Source organism: Poecile atricapillus, chromosome W (assembly GCF_030490865.1).
Source record: "Poecile atricapillus isolate bPoeAtr1 chromosome W, bPoeAtr1.hap1, whole genome shotgun sequence".
In the NCBI taxonomy this organism is placed as follows: domain Eukaryota; kingdom Metazoa; phylum Chordata; class Aves; order Passeriformes; family Paridae; genus Poecile; species Poecile atricapillus.
The window spans coordinates 102373675-102392075 of NC_081288.1; the positions used below are offsets into that span (position 1 = coordinate 102373675).

General features: G+C 43.4%; 1 protein-coding gene across 1 annotated transcript in view; it reads left to right on the plus strand.

Moving 5' to 3' along the window:
- Nucleotides 1-18401, plus strand: part of LOC131591977 (tyrosine-protein kinase STYK1-like) — a 133674-nt gene that overhangs the window by 68211 nt on the left and 47062 nt on the right. The gene's annotated exons all lie outside the window — the stretch shown is intronic.

Genomic DNA, 18401 nt, shown 5'->3' on the forward strand with positions numbered 1-18401 from the left:
AATAGAGAACATCTTTTCTATGTGATGCATATACGATCACATTCCGATTTGCCAGGTGAAATCTCTGAGGGAAACCAGAAAGCTGATTCCCTTGCTGCCCCAGCTGAAAAGGCACGTCTCCCAGATGTGTTTCAACAGGCAAAGTTAAGTCACCAGCAATACCATCAAAATGTGCCAGGACTGATGCATCAGTTCCAGCTGACACGGGGTCAGGCTAAAGCCATTGTGGCAACCTGTCCCAATTGCCAGCTCCAGGCAGTGCCATCATTAGGCATCGGGGTTAATTCCCGAGGACTTGGAAACTGTGAGGTGTGGCAAACAGATATCACTCACATTCCCAGTTTTGGTCGCCTTATATATGTACACGTGAGTATTGACACATACTCAAGAGCAGTGTATGCCTCTGCTCATGCAGGAGAACAATCTTTACATGCCAAACAACACTTAGTACAGGCCATTTCCATGCTGGGGATTCCTAAGGAAATTAAAACAGATAATGGCCCAGCGTATAAATCCAAGGAGTTCCTGGAATTTGTCCTGCAGTGGGGAGTGGAACATAAAACTGGCATCCCTCACTCCCCCACAGGTGAAGCGGTGATTGAGCGTACACACCAGACGCTCAAACAAGTCCTAGCCAGGCAAAGTAGTGGAACAGTGTGGATGTCTTCACAGTAAAAGCTTTGTAAAACTATGTTTACTATCAATTTTCTGAACTGTTCATTTGAAAACATGAATCCTCCAGTCACTCAGCATTTTAACAGTGGTGATCAGTTTAAATTGTCACACCATCCACTGGTCTTAATCGAGGACCCTGAAACTTGGCAAACCAAGGGCCCCTATGAACTTGTCACTTGGGGGCGTGGTTACTCGCGTGTATCCACCCCTACAGGCCCCCAATGGATTCCTCAAAAATGGGTAAAGCCTTTTGTTCCCAAAAACCCAGCCCCAGCAGAAGAAGAAGAGAGACAAGTGGCAGTTGCTTCCAAAAGAAGACGCCGCCGGGAAAAGCAAGAAGAAACCTTCCTAACCTCTGGCTATTCTCTGACCTGCTTACATTGACTGTGAATGTGTTTTAGAAATGTTTGTTTCTTTTCTTTTAGAAGAAACCTACCTCACACCCAAACCCATGATGAGCGTTACCTCAGCTATCCTCCTGCTTGCTCTGAGCAGCCTGACCACTGCCCGGATCATCCCTCAGCCACGACAGAACATCTGGGTAACCCTGGCACACACACTTCAACAAGACAATATCTGCCTGTCTACTGCAGCAGCAAAAGACCCTATGTCCACCTGTCTGGTAGGAATTCCCCTGCAGGATGAAGATTTTACAGCCAACTTCAGTGATCCCAAGTTTAATACCACACCTAAAACACACAGTGACCAACCACATGGAAATCGTAAACAGCGAGCTGTGGCAGTAAAAAATCCTATAGAAAAGTGGTTACCAGTACTGCCCAGAGCTAATAAAGAGCCCCAAGAATTAGAGCTATTAGGTTATTCCCCTGCACCCTTTTGTGTTCACTTCATTTACAACTTACTGCCAGACACAAAACTGTACAATCACATAATCCAGTATAGAAAAGAATACAAAGCAAAACAATGGTGTGGTACGCTAAGTCAGGCCTTAGCAGATGATCCTTGCCGTTCACATCCAAGAATCCTCCCTAAAGGTATATTTCTAATATGTGGAGATAAAGCATGGGCAGGAGTCCCATCTTGCCTTCGAGGAGGGCCTTGCACTTTTGGGAGGCTGTCCTTGTTTGCACCCAACCAAACCCAAATTATTAGATGGACTAGGAAAGACAATTCGACTCATGAAATCCACAAAAGAAGCACTGATATTTTAGACTCCAATTGTGATTTGGATATATTTCATTGGGCAAAATCAAAAAGGGTTGCTGCATCCATATTTCTTCCATGGGTTGCAGCTGCCAAGGCACTAGATGAATTAGGACAGCTTGAGTGCTGGGTGATTAAACAGGCCAACTTAACATCAGTCGCCCTCAGCTCCTTCCTCGAAGACGAGGAGATTACCAGACAGGCCATACTCCAAAATCGGGCTGCAATAGATTTTCTTCTGCTGCTGCATGGACACGAATGCCAGGAATTTGAAGGACTTTGCTGCCTAAACCTGTTCTCAAAAGCTCCCAACATCCACGGAGCCCTCCGAGATGAAGCACTTGATTGGACAAGTGAAGCAAGAAGCTGAGGACTGGTTTAGTGAGCTGTTCAAAGGCTGGGGACTCACAGGATGGTAGACCTCGATAATCAAAACAATCTTGTTGTTTTTTGTTGTTCTGTTTCTAATCGTGTTAGCCTTCAGGATTGTTCATTGTCTAGTTTTAAAAGCTCTCAAAAAATTAGTCTCTGCTACCTCAGAGATCAACCACATAGAGCTAGCAGACCAGAAGCCACTGGACCGGCCCGTCAACCACGAGTGGTGGACAAACTCATGATCAGTATCAAAATGATCTCACAACCCTTCAACAAAAATTTTATATAATAAGAAATGGTGAGATGTTGTAATGCAGTTAGGAAAAATGGTATGACCCAAACAATGTACCCCCGAAAATGTAGACTTGTAAGTTCTTTCCCTTATCTTGTTCTCCCCAGTTCCCCTTATTGGTTGTGTAAATTCCCCCACACCCCTTTCCTCTGTCCTCAAAAAGGAGTGCTTATCAATACCTCTTCCTCTTTCTCTCCTGCAACTTCACTCTGAAAGATCCCAAGAAATAAAGCTGCGACTGCCATCTCAGCAAAGGGAAAGAGCCTCGTTTTTAGGGTCTCCTCTGGCAAGCTAAACTACCTCCCCTGCCTCCCTGGCCGCTGCGGGGTGGACAGTGGTAGCAGAGAGGCGGGGGACAAAGTAATAATAGCAAGCAGCTGCCTGGAATCCAGCCTCTTTAAAATGGTAAATAACCAAAGATCTGGGAGCAAGCTAGTGGGACTCTCACCACACAATTCAGTGCCCCAGAGAGCTAATGCTTGTCTTGATCAGGTCCTTCCAGCTATACCTTACACTCTGCTAGAACACCACCACCTACTGTGCATTTGCCTTATGTCACCTTAATCCCTCAGATGACATCAGGAGCCTTGGCAGGGGCAGGGACACAAAGGAGCAGGTAGGGAACAGAATCATCATCACCTTTTTGTTCAAGTTGCAAGTCTTTCAACTCTGGCCTGGGATCAGGTTTCTCATATATCACAGCCAGCCACGTACTCAACATTAATAACATTAAACACTCAGAAGTTTTTCTTGTATTTTGCAACACACAAATCTTTGTAGCAGTCGCTTAAATCCTTCCATCTGGAAGGATCTAAAATTGCTTATGAACAATAATTCTTGGGTACCTCAAGTTTGAAACACATCCTCTGTGTGGCAGAGTGAATTCAATCCAACAATTCCCAGGTTAATGTCAAGCTCCTGGGTTATTTTGGGATGAATAGTTCTTCATTCCCCACAATGGAGCAGATGTATGTAGACCACTTTATACCCACTTAACATATCCAAATGGATCCTTTGACAAATTTTGAAGTATTTTGTTAATTTACTTTGCATAAAATTCTTGACTAGTGTGATCTCAGTTCACAGAATTCTCTCATAAATTGGCCACTGGAAATTTTATTTCCCAGGCTCACCTTGGTGTTTCTCAGAGTGGGCTGGGAGGTGCTTGAAGAACAACATGAAAATCAAGGAACAGTGACAGTAACTGTCAGTTCCTCTGACAGTAACTTTATTACCTTTTCCCAGATCACCTTCCACAGCTTTTATGGGAAATATGTCCTTAACCTGCCTCTTATGTCTTACTCTGAAGCGTTCTGGTTGGTGGAGCAGCATTTTGCATTTGACTGCTGGACTCTTCAGATATTTAATCTATAAAGCATTTTGATTTCTTTTAGATTAAAGAATGCACAATGCTTCCCATCAAAGTCAGTGTCAGGTTTTGGGTTTTCTCCCCTAATGAAAGTCTTCAAAAAAATCCCTACCCTTAAACAACTCAGTAGATCTTGTAAAACTGCCTCCATTCCAATATTAAAGATGTTCCTTGAGAAGTAGCTACTGACAATATAAAATGTAATATATATTTCACATGATACTGTTCAGTGTAAAGAAAAAAAAAAGAATTCAGTATTATTTTTGTATTAGGTGAAATAATCTCAGTACATGAAATTATTTGAAAATACTGTGTTGAAATGTTAGTTTTTGAAATTGTTGAAACAGAACCTTTCTTCCTTATTGAAAGGTGTTATCTCTTTTTTTTTTGTCTTCCCCCCGCCCCCATTCCCCCCAAGAAATACAATTACAGATATTGATTTGTATCTGCAAAATGTTTATGTTTTGATGAACACCACATTTTGTAATTACAAAATCTGGAAGTTTGATCTGTCTTTGCATTACCTTATGGGATGAGGGTGTCCTGCTCCAGACCTGCAGGCACCCTGCATATCCCCTACCATGTAAAACCTTCATGAATCCTGGTTTTCTCCTCAGATTTCTCAGCAGAGCCTGAGGCCCCTGAAGAGACACTTTATAAATAGAAAAAGTTATTCATATCCATAAATCACCAAATAAACTCTATCTATGGGATCCAGAAATCTTATGGGATGCTTTTGCTAGTTCTCAGCACTCCAAATTCACTGGGGTTGGTTTAAACCCCACAGGATCCTGGAGAATGAAGGGAATGAATAATTCTCCACCCAGTCTGAGGGCTACATGTCTTGGGGGTTAGGTGTCCTTTTTTTTTAGTTCTGGCTTGCCCGTGGAATTTCTACCCATTAGTTGAGGGGACAGCCTAACTGTGGGTACTTGGTGGGTGCTTGACAAAAGACAAAGAGTTTCACTGGGCGGAGGTGGGGGGGAAGGGGGCAGGAAAAAAGGAGGGTGGGGACAGTTTGGGGGGTTTTCTTCAGCTTCAGAGAAGGACACATTGGGGGCAGAGCTGCTGCGGTGGAGAAAAGGGAATTTCGCCATCACCCAGACGGAGCTGCTGCTGCTTCTCCTTCTTCCCTCTTTGTTGGTGGCCTCACACCCCCTGTCCTGCCGGGACGTGTGGCAGTGCCAGCCACCACCACGGAGCTGCTGATACACCGCAGCCACCAGCCCAGGATCTCAGCTCATCCCTGCTGTTCCAGCTGACTGTTCCTCGGAGCCCTGCAGGAGCACCGGGACTGCCCGCCCGAGGGGTTTGTGAAAACAAAGCCTCTCCTCCATCCCGTCTCAGCTGAGAAAAGCTGTCACGGGGTCCCTGGTTCTGTTTTCTTGTTAATGCTGTAGTTATTGTTGTTTGTTTGCCTGGTTCTACTAGTAAAGAATTGTTATTCCTATCCCCAGATCTCTGCCTGAAAGCCCCTTGATTTCAGAATGATAATAATTCGGAGGGAGGGGGTCTACATTCTTTCATTCCAATGGAGGCTCCTGCCCTCCCTAGCAGACACCTGTCTTCTAGAACCAAGACAATATGATATACTGAATAATTGCACATCAAGTGAGGAGGATGAAAGGGACTATTGCAAACCAGCTCATTTGCTGGAAAAAGGCAGCATCCTGTGAGAAGAGAATTTTGTGACCATCTAATTAAGAAATATGTAATTATCCCTACACTTAAGGGGTCTGAGCTTCCAGTTTACCTAGAAAGAAAGCAGAGGAAGGGTGGAAGAAGGGAATGTGTAGTTTAGGGGTGTTATAAATGCAAAGGCAAATTTGGGATAAAATCAAAAAGAGAAATTTATTAATAAACAACAAAGAATAACAATGAGAGAAAAAAACCACAATAAAAATGGTCAGCGCAGCGCTGGGTGGACAGGGTCTACACCCGAGGTGTAGGGTTCCCAAATCCACGTCTGAGCGCTGTTATAAATGCAAAGGCAATTTTGGGATAAAATCAAAGAGAAATTTATTAATAAACAATAATAAGTAGAAACAGCGATAAAAACCCACAATAAAAAGAACAGCGCAGCGCTGGGTGGACAGGGGTCTACACCGGAGGTATAGGTTTCCCAAATCCACGTCTGAGCATCCTCAGGATTGGGGTTTTATAGGATTTTTAAGTCCTCAGGCCAAAATTCCAGGCAGGTTCCATTCACCAAGTGTCCTTGATTGTCCAGTGAATGGATTTCCTGACATAGAATGATGACATTATTTCGTGTCCGGCCAGAATCTCCTCATATGCAAAGGAGACTCTGTGTGTTGCAATGTTAGGTTTTTCATGACAGGGTGGTGGAATCCGGGCTGGTGCCGATGGGTATCTCGGCCGGGTTTCCTCCTTTGTTTCCCCTGATTGCTTTTTCAACACAGAAATGTTTAAGTCTGGCGAAGTCTTTCTTTTGGAACTTGTCTTTTTCCTACTGATCGGTTTCTCTACCCACTGGAATCCGCAGGGCGTTGCTTGGATCCGGAGGTAGATAATTTCCCGAGCTAGTGTCATTGTTTTCCTGATGATCCGTGTCCTGTGTGTTTGTTTGGGTTGATGGGCCGGTTTTGGTTAGTTATCTTGGGCGTTGCTGGCAATCAGCAACTCCTTGGAGAAAAGCCTCATCCCACTTTGGGGGGGAGGCTTTTCCATGCTTTATATTTTGTTTTGTCTCTACAAAACATATCTTTCTTATATACACTCCGAATTTTTAATACAACCATAATTTATTACAGCGCTCTCAGGCTTGGGGTTTTATAGGATTTTTAAGTCCTCAGGCTAAAATTCCAAGCAGGCTCCATTCACCAAGTGTTCTTGATTGTTCGGTGAATGGATTTCCTGGCTTGGAAAAATAGACCTAACCAGTGTCCGGACAGAGTCTCCTCATATGTAAAGAGACTCTGTATGTATTTTAATTTTGGGTTATCAAGGCAGAAGTGGTGTGATCCGGGGTTGGTGCCGATGGAAATCTCGGCAGAGTCTCCCCTTTGTTTCCAGTGATTGCATCTCCAACACTGGTCTGACAGGTGGGCGATTCAGGACTAGCGGCGGATACTTTTTCTGAGGCTCGTCTTTGTCGACTTTGATTGTTTCCCAACCGAGATCTGCAGGGACGTCGGTCAGGTCCGGAGTTGGGTTCCTCCTCCGAGCTAGTCCTTTTGTTGTCTTTGATGGCTCTCGTCCTGTCTATTTTCCGAGCTAATGTTCATTATCTGGGTGTTGGCTGCAATCCTTTGCCTTCAGAGAAAAACTCCCGGCCAGGCTTGGAAGAAGGTTTTTTCCTTTTTATATACACATCTTTGGGTTTTTATTATTTCAATACATATACATCTTATTTATATCTTTACGAATTTTTATTTACACATAATTTATTACAGGGGGAATACAAAAACACTGTCCAAGCACTCAGGGATTATGTCAAAATGAAATGCCAAAAGGAAATTAATCTGGTGAAGGGTGGCACAGGGAAAAAGGAGCATTTCTATACGTAAATGGCAAAAGGAATGTGAGGGAAAATGGGAGCCCACTACCAAATGGGACAGGGGACCTAGTGACACAGGACACGGAAAAGACTGACGTAGTTGTAATAAATTAATCTGTAAATAAAAATTCGTAAAGGTATAAATAAGATATGTATGTGTTGTAATAATATAAAATCCAAAATGTACAAAAAAACCTTTCTCCAAGTCTGGCCGGGAGTTTCCTTCAAAAGGCAACGGATTGCAGCCAACACCCAGATAACGAACATCAGCTCGGAAAATAGACAGGACGAGGGCCATCAAGAAAACAAAAGAACTGGCTTGGAGGAGATATCCATCTCCGGACCTGACCAACGTCCCTGCAGATCTCTGTTGGGAAACAATCAAGGTCGACAAAAGACAAGCCTCGGAAAAAGTAGTTGTCGCTAGACCTGAACGCCCCACCTGTCAAACCAGTGTTGGAGATGCAATCAACGGAAACAAAAGGAAAGACTCTGCCGAGATACCCATCGGCACCGATCCCGGATCACACCACTTTTGCCTTGATAACTGTTATAAATTTGTATTGTGATATTGGCTTTCGCGGATGAATCTTATATGTTAAATACTTTTAGCTATGTATGTACTTTTTTCTTACTAACAAGTCTTAAGCTTAAAAGAATTTCCTAGGTACAATGCAAGGAAACCCCAGAGGGCAAGGACAGTGGGGCCCAAGCTGTTATCAGGAAAACAATAGAGCCCAAACTGTTATCAGCAAGACCAGCTACCCTCAAAAGAAGGATGAGGGGCCTATGCCCTTATCGAACATTTCCAGAGGAGAAGAAACCAAACTCCAAAGTAATGCTGATCAGCATGAATCATGATGACCAGCAAAAATAGTACTGACCAGCAGAAAATAAAATTGTACAAGAACATATCCTAAGAAGGCGGAACCGGGGAGGGAACACGCTTTGAATATGCATTAACCCCTCACAGCAGGGGAAGATAAAAGGAAGAGTCTCTGAGATACCAGGTGTGTTCCTGGCAACTGGCCAGGGCACCCGGCCGTTTTAACCCTTTGCTTTATTTCTTTTGTCTCCTAATTGTCTTTTTATTTATATTAAATTCTTTTTATAATTTATTAAGTGAATCTCGTTTTTAAGAATTTTGGGGGCTCTGTCCGGGATAAGTACCTCACCTCTAGGACCACCGAGATCCAGAACGGGGAACAGGCGCGCCCCTGCTGAGTTCAGCAGACCCCGCTCCGTTTCTCCTAGCGTGGACCAAGCGGCTGCAGGTCAAGACCCCGAGGACAAGAAGGAGAAGAAATAAAGCAAAGGAAAAGGGAAAAAGGCTCCCTAAACCGCGGTATTTTTGCTCCATAATTCTTGTGCACGAAGACCCAAAGAAGAAAACGGATTGTAAGTAATCTTTGGGGGAGCGGGAAGCGGGGGTTTCAAGATACCCCCGGGGTTACTGGGACTGGGTCTCAGGGGAGGGGTTAGCCCCTCGGGAAAGGGAGCCGAAGGTTTTCCTGGCACAATCCACTGGGAAAAACAGAGTAAAATGTAGATCTTCTAAAACTTTGTCAAGTTGAGGATTAAATCCAAGAAATTTAGACTTAAAACTGCCAAATTGAGGAATAATCCAAGAAACTTGAGATATTTGACATATTACAGTGCCCATGGGGGGATATTAACAAGTAACTGGGAAATAAAGAGCACCTTATTGTCTTGCTGTGACTGGGTGGAGTGAATGAACAGATGTGAGAATGCGTAAATAGGTGTGATTGTTGTGTTAAAGTTTGGTTTTTTTTTGAATTGTGTTGCTAAAGAGGAAAGGTTTTTCTGTGCTGTGCTGGAGTAAGAGTGAACACGAGTCGATGTTTCCACAGGGACTGGATCACGGTGGGGACACATGGAGTGATTCGCTTCCTCCCTGCGAGCTCCTGTATTGGAGCCCCAGGGTGGCAAACCAGAACTGGGGCTTGTAACCCAGGAGCCGCGGGGGTGCTGTATCAAATCTGTTCTCAGCAGGATAGCAGCTCTAGTCTCAGAGCAGAGCCAAGGTTATCTTTAGTGGTGATCTTCGCGCCTTTCCTCCCCCTGGGCAACAAGAGCTGCTTGTGGGGGTAGGTCGCTTTGGTATGTGATTCAGCATTTGGAGTTGTTTGGTTTTTGGTTTTTTGGAGGTTTTTTTTGTTTTGTTTATTTTTAGAAGTTTTTTTTTTGCCCCACTGTGGCGGCAGTGAAAGGTTTTTCTGGGAGATCGTGCTCCCAGAGCTACTCCCCATCGAGCTATTGAGACGGAGTGGCGGGTCAGCCTCAGGAGTGCAGGGGAACTCCTGGAGCTCTGGCCGGCGGTGAGTCGGGCCGAACCCTGATAAGATCCGGGCACGGAGGGTGCCCTGAGGGGATGAGCTCAGCTCGTCCATTTTGAGTAAGGCAAGAGCAAAAGGCCGTCTAGGTCTTGGTGCCCCTGGATTGTTTAAACTTATTTTGGAGCTTTCAAGCCGCAGAGCTGTGTTTGGGTTGTTCTGGTGGCTGCAGGCAGGCTGGATTGAACCACAGATGCTGGTTCGGGTTCCCGGCTCCAGGCACAGGGGGATCGGAGGAGCTCTCAGTGACTCCTGGAACCTCCTGAAGCTGTGAAACAGGCCGGGAACATGCCAAATGGTGAGAGAGCTGAGTGAGTCCCTCTGGGACCCAGGTTTTCTAGGCCGGGGTCTTATGAGACCTCGGGCACATTAAGTTCTGTGATTCCGGGAGTAAAAACTGGTGTCAAACTGTCTCAGAGAGATTTTTCTTAGCCAGATGTGTGAGTGAGATATGGAGCAGTACTGGCGTATGGTATCAGCTCCAAACCAAGGGAGCTGCAAGTTGCAAGCCTTTGTTTTACCGGGTTCTGAGAGAATTCCGTGTGTGATTGTGCAGTGGGCTTCTGCAGCAGTAAGCTGTGTCGGTGCTTAAAATTTGAAATTTCAGGAAAAACAGAGAAGTTTGGAGGGGTGCTTAGAAGAATTCCAAGAAATGCATCCTGGGAGAAAATAGAAAAAGAAATAAGCTCTGTTTGTTTTTTTCTTGAGTGACTGCAATATTTATTTTGTAGAGAAACAAACCAATTTCTTAGTATGCCTTCCAATTTCTTTACTTTAGTGAATATCGTAGAATTTTGTGGTTGATTTTAATTTTAAAGGCAAGTTACAGTAATTTGCATAGTACTCACTCCTTAAAGTGGAAACTTACCAGTGTGTCAATAAGTGTTAGAGCTGTTAACCCTAATGTTGTTTGTGTCCTGTGCTGATGGGCACAGCCCATGGTTCTTAACAGCAGAACCTGGTGCCAGCCTAAAAGCAAAATCCTGTAGGTTGTTGTAAATCTTTTTTCTGCTGCTGAAAATTATTTTGTCTCTCTTTTCACAATATGAAATGCTGATCATCTCTCTGATGATTTCTAAAAAGTTCTTGTGATGGTGTGTTTAGTTGAAGATCAGGCTCAGAACTGCCATGATTTCTTGTTCTTTTGAATTTGCCAAGAGGGTGCACATGTCTCTAGGAGTTCTTTTGTTGTTTTGTAGCTGTGCTTATTATAGAAGCAGAAGTAGACCCAGTTAAAATATTAGAATTAAGATTGTTGGTGTTTTGAATTGAGAAGAGAGTTATAAAGACTCTAAACTTAGTCTATTTTAATAAATACATGTGTTAATTTAAAAATGAGTCTTATTTTGTGAAAGAAGAGTTTGAAAACAATTGTAAGACTGGTTCTTGCTATAGATGGTTCATAGTATATAAGCTGCAAGTACTGTTGAAACATAAAGGTATTGTCAGAAACTTGTCAATGTATCTAAATGCCTATAAAAATAAAAGACCTGATCATATCTTGTCATGAGAAAAGTTACACTAGAAATTATTCACATTAAGCAGCTGTGTGAGAATAGACTCCTTTGTACTTGTAGAAGAAAATTTAGAGAAGAATGATGTCTGTGTCTTCATTTCTAGCTTGACGGAAGATCTGCTCAAGGGAGTGGAAATAGTAACTGCAGGTTTGTTTTAGTTAGTAAAGGTAGCTGGCTAGCTGACTGGTCTCTGTGTCTAGCGCCTTTGATGGCTTTGGGGAGGGTCCCCAAAAGGAGGTGTTGGAATCTGTAGTTGATTCTGAAGCAGAGTAATTTGTGTAGTAGAGATTCTGGAGGGATGTGGTGTAAAGAGTGGCGAGATGATAGTGGCCGAGAGAGAGAGAACTCTGCGATCCCTTTCAGTAGAGTTGTAAAGATTTTTAGAAAAAGAGCGAAAAGTGTCTTGTTGGCTCCAAAGAGTGAGCACTGGCTTGTGAGGAGAGAAACTTTCAAGTGCGATTAGAGGTGAGAATTGTGCTCGAAATAAGAGATGTTAGGAGCATCTGGAGCGCTGGGTTTAGGTGTTGTTTTATTACTTTTATGTAAAGCGGCTGCAGCAGGACCCGGTCCCTGTGAGTGGCGAACAGCGGGGCCCGGAGCGGTGGTTCCCGGTCCTCTCCCACCCGATGGGAAGGGTGCAGAGCGCGGTTTGTGAGGGGCGCTGCTGGAGCGGGACCCGCCGTGTCTGTGCCGGGGTCTCGAGGGGTGCGAGGTGCCGGCAGCGCTCGCCGGCCCGGCAGCGGTGTTGGGTGAGGATTGCTGCTGAGGAGCGAGCTGGCACAGCAGAGGAGCCCCACACCAGAGCACTGTGGACTCCAAGCTCTGCCCCTCGGCTGTGGTGGGAGCTGAGTGTTTAAAAATGCCAGTCCTGTGTGTGAAGGGACGGCGCAGAGGAGGGAGAGGGGACACGGGCTTTGCCCCAGGGTCAGCCCGCAAGTGACAGCCTATGGGCCCCTCCCTGCAGAACGAGCGGCTGAATAGAACCTGCTCAGCCCAGAGCTGCGGCAGCAGAGGGAGAGAGAGATAACCTGAAAAACTGCTGTGAATGAGAAAGAAAGAACAGAACAAAAGCCGAGAAACAAACCGGTGTGATAGGACCAAAGCAAAAACAGTCTTGCTTGTTAGGTTCTGAAAACCTCATCAAGGTGTTTAATTTCTTGAAATAAGATCTCTTTTTTTCTCTTATTTTTTTCTTTTTTTCCCGTTCCTTTCTTTTACTCTTGTTGTTAAAAGGAAGGGGTTCGTTCTAAGAAACTGATAAAAGAAGTTTGTGAAGCTAAACAAGTAAATATTAACTAAAGAATAAAAAGGTAATAAATGTAATTTATTTGAAGTTAAGACTAACCTAGCCTTTCTTGTTTAACTAATTTGAACATGCAGAAAGAGACTGGCTCCTAGGTTTAATGTTAAATTTCGTTTAACCCAAGAATTTTAAAGAATACTGATGGAAAATTTTAATGTGATGTTTTCACTCTCCCTGTGTTATTAAGAAATCGTTTTCAGGTACTACTGATAATTAAGGCAGAGAAGCTGCAATCTAAACCAAAGAGTGAAGTTGGATCCACGCCAACAGAATCAAGGGACCTGTGAAAAGACCTGAGGAGTGGACTATAACTTCTGAGCCGGGTGATACCAAATTGACTCTAAAGCGGGGGCTGGGTGGTAATGAATTGGGACAATCCACAGGATCCAAAGAATGAGCAAAGAATCACGACTAATTGGGAAGTGAGACCAAGCCTGTATCAGTGGTTTCAAGTCCTGCCTGGACAAGTTCTGAGACACTTTCGATATCGATCTTGGTGGGAGGAAAACTCCCACTCCAAACAGGAGAACTGGGGCTGTTTTGGTGGGGAAATCCTCGTATATTTTTTGCTTTTGCCTGTGAATTGTATAAAGCAGGGGGGAGAACCACAACTTCCATCAGTGCCACATCATATACCTTGTCTAAATCCCAATACGAGACATGCTATCTAGATTAAATATAAGTGTTTAAATTAAAAAAAAATTAATAGGTATTGTGGTTCACAAAGTTAAGCCTCTCATTGCAGGAAGTGTTAGGTGCCAAATCTATTAAATAATAACTTTTTTTACAGATGGGAAATTACTAGTGCGTGTTGAGTGGGAAATACCTGAGGAACTGTGAGAAATACCTGAAGAACTGTGGGAAACTGCTGTTAAAAGGTGTCGAAAGAAATTTGCTTGGAAATTACAAAAGAGGAAGTGACAAGGAAATAGGGGGCAAGACCAGATTGACCACTACAACTCGCCACCGAGAAGAATATAAACACCTGCTGTGAGCTGCAACCTCATAGGCAGAGTGGGTGGGAGTGTAAGCCATACTGGACCCCTATTATTCCTCCTTATGTCACTTACCCTTTTCCCTTTTGAGACACCAGCAAAGCCATGTTACAAATGCTATTGAAAGCTTTACATGGAAAGACACCGGGGTTTCTTTCTTATTACCCACACCAGTATCAATAATCACTGCTATAACCCATCCAAATTAAGTACCTGTATGCATAAAAGGAAAAATATTAGACCACAGAAAATCTAGGAACAAGTAGTAACAGATTAGAAAACAACTGCCCAAAAGGAGAAAAAGATGGATTTGCTTCACAGTTGTTGCCAGGAGAAATAACCAAGATTTGGTAAGAGAGCAAATGGTAAGTGAAAAGATAAAGCCAACACAGCAACCTAGACCTATATTAACCTCATATCAGGACCTGTAAGCAAAGCTCAAACAGCAATTAAATGGAGAAAATTTCTTCATGAAGTAAGAAATACTCCTAGTAAAAAGTATAAAGTTGGTAATAAAACTTGTACATAGTAAGTTCCAGAGAAACCAACTCTGTATTAAACCCAAAAGAAAGTAAAAGAAAAATTGTGTGCATGGTAATAGAACCAGATTCTCCCAGTGCAATAGTACAGGGAAAAATCCTTACTCTGGAATCCCAGAAATAGCCAAATTTTAGAGAAATATAAATCAACAGAAAAATGACTATTAGAAAGCACCAGATGTCTTATTTTGGGATATGTGAGAAAAGAGCATACCCAAAGCTCCCTTCGCAATGGAAGGGGAATTGTACTCTGGGAATGATTCAACCAGAATTTTTCCTTTTGTCAGAATGAGACAAATCAATTGGGGGTGTTGGTTTTTGAGGTCCTAAAAAGAAATAAAAGAGAATAGTTTTGAGCACCTCAAAAATGGGGAGATGAGAAATGGCCCCTGAACACATATTGGAAACATTCTTGAGCACAAGATGGAAGTTGGGGATATCAAACCCTAATTTTTGCATTATGAAACTCCAAGCTGTTGTAGAAATCATAACCAATAAAACAGCTGGGGCTATGGAACTAATAGCCCTTCAGAGATGAAAAGCCAGAGCTGCAATATATCAGAGTAAGCTGGCTTTAAACTATTTATTGGCTAAAAGAAGGGGTGTTTTGTGAGAAAATTAATACATAAGATTGTTGTTTTCAATGACAATAAAAAAAAAAAAAAATGCCATTCTAGATATCGCCAAAGGTATCAGAAAAATGGCCCATGTGCCAGTCCAAAAATGAAAATCAGTAATAACCACTAATGGGTGAGATAATGTATTGGGGATAAAGTAGTAGAAGAAGCTAAGTTTCTTCCCCTTGTAGCAGTGCTACAGCTGGTTTAATATTTCTTCTTTGTTTAATCCCCTGTTTAAATTGGCTGATCACCAGTATATTTTAGGGCATAGCAAATGCCTACAGACTTAAAATTAGCTACATCTGGAATGGCAAAAACAAAAAAATCATGGTATTAAGAAAACAAAATAATGTGAAAGATCCGTTGGAAGAAGCTAAATTGATTTGTGAAAAAAAAAATGAACGAGTGCTAGAAGCTAGAAAACAAGAATTATTGCTCAAGCCAAATGATTTATAAAAAAGAAGAGGAGGGGTTTGTTATAAATTTGTATTGTGATATTGGCTTTCGCGGATGAATCTTATATGTTAAATACTTTTAGCTATGTATGTACTTTTTTCTTACTAACAAGTCTTAAGCTTAAAAGAATTTCCTAGGTACAATGCAAGGAAACCCCAGAGGGCAAGGACAGTGGGGCCCAAGCTGTTATCAGGAAAACAATAGAGCCCAAACTGTTATCAGCAAGACCAGCTACCCTCAAAAGAAGGATGAGGGGCCTATGCCCTTATCGAACATTTCCAGAGGAGAAGAAACCAAACTCCAAAGTAATGCTGATCAGCATGAATCATGATGACCAGCAAAAATAGTACTGACCAGCAGAAAATAAAATTGTACAAGAACATATCCTAAGAAGGCGGAACCGGGGAGGGAACACGCTTTGAATATGCATTAACCCCTCACAGCAGGGGAAGATAAAAGGAAGAGTCTCTGAGATACCAGGTGTGTTCCTGGCAACTGGCCAGGGCACCCGGCCGTTTTAACCCTTTGCTTTATTTCTTTTGTCTCCTAATTGTCTTTTTATTTATATTAAATTCTTTTTATAATTTATTAAGTGAATCTCGTTTTTAAGATAACCCAAATTGAAATACATACAGAGTCTCTTTACATATGAGGAGACTCTGTCCGGACACTGGTTAGTTCTATTTTTCCATGCCAGGAAATCCATTCACCGGACAATCAAGGACACTTGGTGAATGGAGCCTGCTTGGAATTTTAGCCTGAGGACTTAAAATCTCTATAAAACCCCAAGCTTGAGAATGCTCAGACGTGGATTTGGGAACCCTGCACCTCCGGTGTAGACCCTGTCCACCCAGCGCTGCGCTGACCATTTTTATTGTGGTTTTTCTCGTTGTTTGTTTTTTGTTGTTTATTAATAAATTTCTCTTTTTAATTTTATCCCAAAATTGCCTTTGCATTTATAACATAGTGAATCTACCTTTCCCTCAGCCTTTACAAGCGAGACCAGCCTTCAGGAATCCCAGGTCCCTGAGAGCAGAGAGAGAGGCTGTAACACAGGAGATGCAGCCTTGGTGGGAGAGGATTTGGTCAAGGAATACTCAGGCAAATTGGATACACATGAATCCATGGGCCCTGATGGGATGCATCCATGAATGCTGAAGGAGCTGGGACAAGTCACTGCAAGGCAACTCCCAATACACTGAAGGAAAGCAAATGTCATTCCCATCTTCAGCATGGGCAAGAAGAAGGACCAAGGGAATCACAGGCCAGTCAGCTTCACCTAGATCCATGGGAAAGCTATGGAGCAACGAATCCTGGATTTTTAGACACATGAAGGACAAGCCACTCTCAACCAATCTGTGATTCTGTATTGTTCTAAGTTCTATAAAATAGTAATTTACAACAAGATGATGTAAATACAGAGAACATAGAGAGGCGGAAATTACTTTCCCCATGCAAAAGTTTTTGTTACCTGAGTTGGTGGATTGACTTCTTCCAACATAATTATTGAAAAGACTTTGAGTACTGAAGCAGAGGAAATGTATTATATATGTATATATATATATGTATATATATATATATATATGTAGCAAGAAAAGGAAAAATGAGATTACTCTAATTTTTTTTTTCCAATTGAAATAAACAACCCAGGGGAAAACATTGGCAATTTTCTATCACAGTACATTTTACAGCTTGTATGCTGTAGTTTTTTATTTAATGGATTTCTCAGTAAACTCTGAAATTAACTTGAGGAAGGAAAAATTTAACATCTTCACTGAAAATAAATTTGAAGTATCAAGTGCATGTCAGTGTCTTGATTATACATTTGCCCTAACATAATTAAGCTATCCTCTTGAAATTCATTCCAATGAGCACCCTCTTAGAAATATTCATGTACCCTGAAAAATGAAAAGGTGTGACATATTCCTACAGTAATGTAATGAACATAGCATTGAGGATTAAAAGCTATGGGATAAAAAAATATTTTTTGTTTCTTATGTGTACAGCAGGATGCAGTGAGGAGAACTGTAATAGCTATAGGAGAACTGTAATAGGAGAACTGTCTCAGGGATGTACAGCAAAGGATGCTTGCCGAAGTCCTTCACTTTAGCTGTAAGAGCTGTCAAAGAATTGAAGAAGTGGAGATCAGGAGGGTGGATAAAGGAAAAAACAACCAGGACCGTGCCCTTGAGTGTTCAGGTATATAGAGAAGTAAGGCAAAAATTTTGTGTGTGTGTAGAAACACTTCATTTCATTGCCTGTGAAGAAAGTGGAGAAGGTCATGTCCCTGACGCTCCAGTTCAGGCATCCATCTGGGAGAAAATGATGGAGACAAGTAGAAAGTGACACGGGGAGAATTTGGAATAAAGATGGGGTGGTGGTGGTGTGTGCAAACTGCAAAAGAGAGTCGAAACATCACCAAAGCTACACTCGTGGAGGCTGTACAAAAACTGTGAGAAGGACAGGGAAAAGGAGGAAGACACATGCAAGAAGCTGAAAGAGATATACGGGCAGTGGCAGCGAAATGAGGAATCAGCGGAACAGCAGGGGTGAAAACAAAATGCCCTGGGGGGGGAGGGTGGGAACTGAAGGACACCGCGGGAACTGAAGTGCCGACGTGAGAAAAGTGGGAAGAAATAGGAATGACCGCGCCAATGAACACACGCCGCATCTCCTTAGCGACACCCCGCACCCCCTCAGCACCGCGTTCCTACCTCGCACGGAACACCCGGACCCCAATAGCCCTCAGGCAGACCCGGCCGCCTGTGTGTCCCCGCAGTCTCTCTCCAGCGCCGTGCCCGCGCACTGCTCCGAGCGGGGCGGCCTCGGGGGCCGCACACACACACCCAGACACACAGACACCCAGACCTGTGTGCACGTGTGGCCACGTGTGTCCGCACTGACAGGCACGGACAAGCGGCCGGAGATCGCACACCCACGCTGTGCAATCCCATGTCCCTGAATCACGGAATATGCCCTGAGCTGGAAGGCACCCCTCAAGGATCATGGAGTCCAATTCCCGGCTCTGCGCGAGACCTTTCCCAACAATCGCACCCTGTGCCTGAGAGCGTTGTGCAAACACTTCTGAGCTCTGGCAGCCTTGGGGCTGTGACCATTCTCTGGGGAGCCTGTTCAGCCCCAGCACCCTCTGGGGGAAGAACCTTTCCCTGACATCCACCCTAATCCTCCCTTGACACAGCTCCAGCCGTTCCCTCGGGTCCTGTC